The sequence below is a fragment of the Fringilla coelebs genome (assembly GCF_963513975.1).
Source record: "Fringilla coelebs genome assembly, chromosome: 9".
Classification (NCBI taxonomy): domain Eukaryota; kingdom Metazoa; phylum Chordata; class Aves; order Passeriformes; family Fringillidae; genus Fringilla; species Fringilla coelebs.
The window spans coordinates 14089190-14095577 of NC_140067.1; positions in this window are offsets into that span (position 1 = coordinate 14089190).

Below are 6388 nucleotides of genomic sequence, written 5' to 3' on the forward strand. Positions count from 1 at the left end.
CATGGTATTTTTCATTGGGTTGGACGACAAACTATATTGTGGTTGCTACTGATATGCCAAAATTATGATTTATTTGCCACTAAAACCTTTGTTGGGCTTATCAAAAAAAAAAAAAAAAAAAGCAGAGCTATAATTTCTGGCCACAAACATGTAATCTGATAGAAGCTCCCATGCTTGTTTGTGTAGGAGTTTGTAGGAACAGGTCTGAATTTTAGTGATAGAAAACCCATGCTCAAGCAATGGGATCTAAGCTCGTCCCCATGTAAACAGTCATTATTCCCAAGCTGTGCCAAAGCTGTGTTCCTGGATGCTCCTGAGGAAAGGTTTGATTCTCTTTCCGTTAGTCATTTGGAATGCTGCCACTGACTGCAGATGAAGCCGTTTACAAGGCTGACATGCGCTGCACATTATCTCTGGGTCAAAGCTTGGGTTGGTCATGTAGCAGCTCCTGCCTGCTTTGTTTTAGCGGTGTGTCCACATTCCACAGCCCAAACCGGGCCTCTCCACCCCAAGTGATGTGCACACCTCTGCTGAGCAAAGTAGATCTTGGGAAGAGCAGCAAACCACAAGCAGGAGTTTGTGATGAGATTGTACCCAGCTGTTGCTTTGTGATTCACAGGCAAACCTGAAGTTTGGGAATAGAGCTGTGACCTGCTTGGCTCCTGGAAGGATTTTAGGATTAGCCTTCCCTTCCAGGTGCAGCTAATGCTTCCTCTTTTCAGAGGGCTGGTACCAATGGGTGCTGTTCTCAGCTGGCAACACATCCTCCCAGCAAAGGCCAGAGCCTCGCAGCAGAAACTCTTTTTCTCCTCTCCATTCCTGGGAGGCAGGAGGCATTAATCTCTTCCTGAATGTGCTTTTAGTTGTTGTTTCCCAGAAGCAGATCAGATTTACTCTTTTTAATGCGATCTGCATTCTGAATCACTCTGAGAGTAAATGGTACTCGCTACCTCCATGTTGAAACATTAGAGCAAACAAAATGTAGTAAGGAACCAAAGCAGGGTATTAAATACACAGATGCTTAATTAGGAGCATTAAATAGAGTTATATTTTTAATATTGAGCTAGTTTAAATATTGAATATTGATGCACTTGGGAACAGATGTGCCTCTTACATAGCATGAAGATGATGATGATGATGATGATGATGATGATGATTATTATTATTATTATTATTATTAATTTCAAAAATGAACAAACAGAAAAGACAGAAAAACAGATCAGGAAGAAAGTGCTTTCTCAGTAATCTACATATTTCTAAGAATTTTCTTAGGTTTTTCCAATTTTTCCATACAGAAGTTCTGGATTCCTTTATGAATTTTAATTGTTACAGTTGAAAAATGGTGAGGGCAATCAGATCAGTTCTTTCTTCAAGAGAAAGAGTTATGATTTACTTGAACACACTTCCTATTTCACTCTTCCTGTTACTGCGAACATATTCCCTGAATTATGAGCACTGTGCTGATGTATATGTAATCCATCTCCAAGTCAGTAAATACAATGTCCTGAAATTACGAAGAGGATAATTAAATCTCTAAAGAACACTGGCATTTGAACAAAGTCACAAAATAGACTTGGAAGTGCAGACCTATTTCTCCTGCTCACTCAACTGCCAGCTTACAGGGCTGCCGTAGGATGCACAGTCTGATGTGGTCCAGTGAACTTGAAGTTGCATTTTTCCCCTGCTGTTGAAACAGGCTCTATCCTTGTGCAACTGTTAGTACTCACAAATGCCAAAAAGATCTTCAAAATATTAAATGTGACAATCCTGAAGTTCAAAAGCTTTGAAACAGAATCGGCATATAGATTTATAACAGGAATAATATCTATTCCTATTAGCTAATAGCCACAGTGTGTTTTCTTCTGTTTGCACAACACTCAGAATATATTTACTAAGTAGATAATTACACTTTTCTAAACAGGTGCATTTTCCCACTTGCTATGAAGCCATATCCAAACATAATCTGTGCTGTCATAAACCATCCATTTCCTAGTGTCAGCCTAGAAAACATTACCAATGAGGAAACAAGGCTCAGCTCAACTTCCATCCCTACACTTTATATTCCCTTAGGATTCTTGCTACAATACTTCTCAAGCCATACATAATTTTTGCTTCAAAAAGCAACACCCATTTCTTTTATAAGCCATCTGCTCAGCGTGTTAGCAAAATCCATGCAACAGCTTCCCAGCAGCACCAACACCTGCTAACAGGGGATGGTGTTTCAGGCAGATATTGCCAGCCTGTCACAGCTTCTTATCTCCTCTCTCTCTAATCTTCAGAGTACTGTCTGGGATTATCTCCTGGAAATCAAATGCCCAGCAAGATGGCTTGTTACTTTTTTATGTATCAGCAAACATGCACTTGATTGAGTTCATTAGTGTTGTAAACATCTTTTATTATACAGATCAATGTGAATTTACAAGCTGTAGCAGTATGATATTGACATAATGTAGCATTTCATATACAATAACTTTTTATAGTCCTCAACACTCCAAACACGCTCTGGATGAAACTCAGTACTGATGTAAGCAGATACCATAGCACCAAGGCTATCCAGTCAATTATCCTCAAGCTTAATGAGGTTCCTTTGGTTCAGGCATGATTTTGAACAGCTTTAAGATAGGAACACTTCTATTTATAACCACACAAAATATCATTTTGGAGCATCTGTATCTGTTTAGTAATCAAAGCTTGGAGATTCTTCTTCAAATATCTTCAAGTTTCCATCTGCTGTCTGCCTCTGTTTAAGAAAGGAAGTCCCAGAATTTCAGCAGTTTGGAGAAACATTTCCTTTTGTTGAGCAGCCATGAAGAAAAAAATTATTCTACTGTATGAAGGCTGTAAGATGAAATAAGGCACAAGGTGAAGGAAAGTGGAAACTTTTATCTGTTGGTCTGCTAAGTTACTATGGCTATCCAGGAAATAAAACTAATTTTTGTAAAGATTCCCAAACTGGGGCAAGTTCATATAATGTTACTAAATACTTATGCTATTGCTGGCATGCAGGCCCAAGTAGAAAGAGGGTGTGAGCTGCTCCTCCTTTGCAGTTGGACATAGTAAGGAAATAATTATTTTAAGCAATATGGTCAAATATGAGAAAAGTGGGCATGAGACTTCCACCCCAGCAAAGTTGTGCTTTTTCCCAAGCATGTCCTTTTACAGTGTAAAAGTTCTCAGTATCTGTTCAATCCATACCTTACCGGATATAAGTGGAAATTCCTCTATATAGGTTTGTTGAAATAAGTCTGAAGTGATTGGCTCGTTACTTTCATGTAACAGCTAACAAATATTTAACCCCTCTATTTATCACATTTAATGGCAAAACATATTGCAAATGGTAACTTTTTCACCATTATTTGAATTTCACTAGTACTTTTAATTGCTTTCTAGAATGAAAATTTTAAAAAAATTTAAAAAAAATCATATCATCAAAAAAAGTCATATCAAAAAAGGTAAGTGGAGTTGTCACTTTTGCATAGTCAAAGTACTCTTTCTCATATTCTTCTTTCTTTACATATAAATATTTAAACAGTATATATTTATGTCACAACAGAAAGCAATATAGAAAAGAAGAAGAAAAACTACTGCCAGAAAACATGTTTATTTTTTCCATATATCACGAATTAAAACAGACTATAAGAGCATGAAGCATTCAAAAAGAAACGTGCAAAAGAAGTCTGTGAAAAATCTATGTCTGCTCATATAGGTAAGGCTACACTGGATCTGTCTGTCCCCAAATGACCTCGTGTTTCCTCAAGGTCCCCAGCTTTTTGAAGACCACACGTTGTTCCACTGATGTTTACAGGGGTTGTCTAGGCAACCAGATAAAACGGAGATTTAAAGGGGCCTGCCTTGACTGTGCTAGGGCTCCAAACTCACATCAAGGAAAGGAGCCCTGACTGTGGAGAAACAGTCTGGGGCAGGAGAATCCTCCAGATTTTAGCCAATCCTTTCCTACAACTGCTTGCTGTAGCAATGAAACAAAAGTCTACTACAATTAGACTTACATAGACATGGTGAGTTTTGATTCAGACTATGGATTGTAATTTTTTGACTATAATAGATAATATTAACATAATGTGCATTTCCTTATGATCTCATTGGATTTTTATGTCCAAGAAGTGACAGTGACAACATTATTGAGTGACTATGATTAATTATTTCAATTATGGTAGAAAACAGAGACCCCATTCAAAATTAGTCCCCCATTGTGATGCAGCTGTACAAACATATATTAAAAGACTGTGTCTGGACCAGAAGTCTGCAAATTACTCCACTCAGAGTCATCAGGGAAAAGACAGCAGCACACATGGAACACACACAGGCTGGGATGAACCTGGACAGTGTGTGTAGTGCCAAGATTGTAACAAAGCCACCGTTTCTCCTAATTAAAGCAACACTTTTTCTCTCCAAATGAGATAGGTTACCATCTCCTATTATCTTTCTTAAAAGACTATATTGCCTATTTTCCTGTTGCATGAGGCAACATAATTATTTTATCTGTTCTCCCCTCTCCTGCACATGTATGTGCTCCAGTTGTCCTGCCTTCATTTTCTTCTCTCTACCATTTTCAAACATTCTCTTCTGTCCTGCAGCCCAGCCTTTCTCTTCCTTCCTTCCTTGAAATCCCAGCTGCCATGGAAATCCTGCTCTCCAACACCACTGAAACTCTCAGAAGCCTTTTACTTCTAACTGTATAACCCTGAAATTTGTGGATGAAAAAGCCCTCTATAACTGGTAAGTATTGATATTGATTATGTTATTAGTATTTGCATGTTAAAGGATTCATATACAAACTATTTAGCATCCCCTTCAAACAAACAATAAATCGAAAAAAATATTGCTCCCTTCTCATCCAGAGGGAAAATGAACTTTAAACTGAAGGAGAGCAATTGTAACCTGGATTTAGCATTCCTAAGAAATTCTAGCAATCAGTTATTTACCCAAGGACCATTTCTAACATGTCTTTTGTGCCTATTCAATATGCTATCCTATGCTAACTTTGAGGAATGGATATGGCCAATTATACTCTTAATACAATGTTGTTGCAAAAATGAAAAAGAGGATGCAAGAGAAGTATGTCCTTGAGATAGCATATGAAGAGTAACAGGCACAAAACTAGAAAACACACCCAGGCCCAGTGTTGCAGGTAACATCCCTGAGGTCACCAGTGGCAAAATTTCATTTCAGTATGAAGAAATCAAGATTTCATTTGAGACTTCAGAAAAATAATGCCTTTTATGGCCTTTGCCCCTGCTTGTGTGTGCCCAGGGGATCAGAAATCTGGTTTGTCTTCTCATTAATGATGAGGAAAGGCCCTGACTGATTTAAACACGTCTTCATTTTTGTTCAACACTATCAGTGAAAACTGAGATCTAATGTACCAAATATTTGGAGGAGGCAAGGGATGCCAAACACCACCAAACTGTGCTACTGAATTCCATTGGTTTTGTGAACTCTTACAAAATAACAGTTCTGGTTGTAAATCTGCAGAACAGTGAAGGAAAAGACCAAGTAAATGGAATAGAGTGGCAAACAAAACAAATGAAGGCCAAAAGGGATAGGAAAGAAGGAAAAGCAAAGTGTGAAAATAAAGGCATATAGAGCCTTTGGAGGATAGAAAAGAGGGATGAATGGAAATGCAATTTATTTTAGCAGTATAAAAAAATTAAAACTAGGAGGGACAAAAATATATCTGATTAAATCATGGAATAACTTTTACTGTGATAAAGTAGATAGAAGGGAAGATTTCTGAGGAGAAATATCAAAGGACAAGCTTTGATATCTAGCTGCTTCAAGTGATCTACACATATAATGCCACCACCTCTGAGTTAAAATGTTGCACCTGAGCATAAGAAATAAATGCAGATGTTATCCCCAAGACAGATTTCTATACTTCCTCTGTTAGAGACCTTGATTGATTCATTTTACCTGAAATTATTTGAAAGGAATTACAGCATTGGAAATCAGAAGTGCTTGAGGATAATTTTTATATGTGGACATTTATTGCCTAATATATTACTTGGGGATGCATCTGCTCTTTGCACAAAAAGAATGGAGTTCTTTCTTGTAAATGTGATAGTTAAAATCATAATACTTCATACCAGTTTCAAAGCCCTTTCTGTAACATTCATGTGAAAAAACTGTAGTGCGCATGGTTACCGTCTCTTAAAATGGATTTAAAAATTAAAAGCTTCACTGGAAGCATTACAATTATTTCAGGTATTATTAGAAAATTACCTCTATATGTGAAACTGAGTTTAGAGAAAATCTGGCTTGGGCTAAATGCAAATAGAAGTCAAAGTTCTGTGTTTCATGAGATTAAAGCAATGCTTGAAAACATTCAACTTCTCTTTCGTGGTGAATCAGCCATACAACTATCAAATAT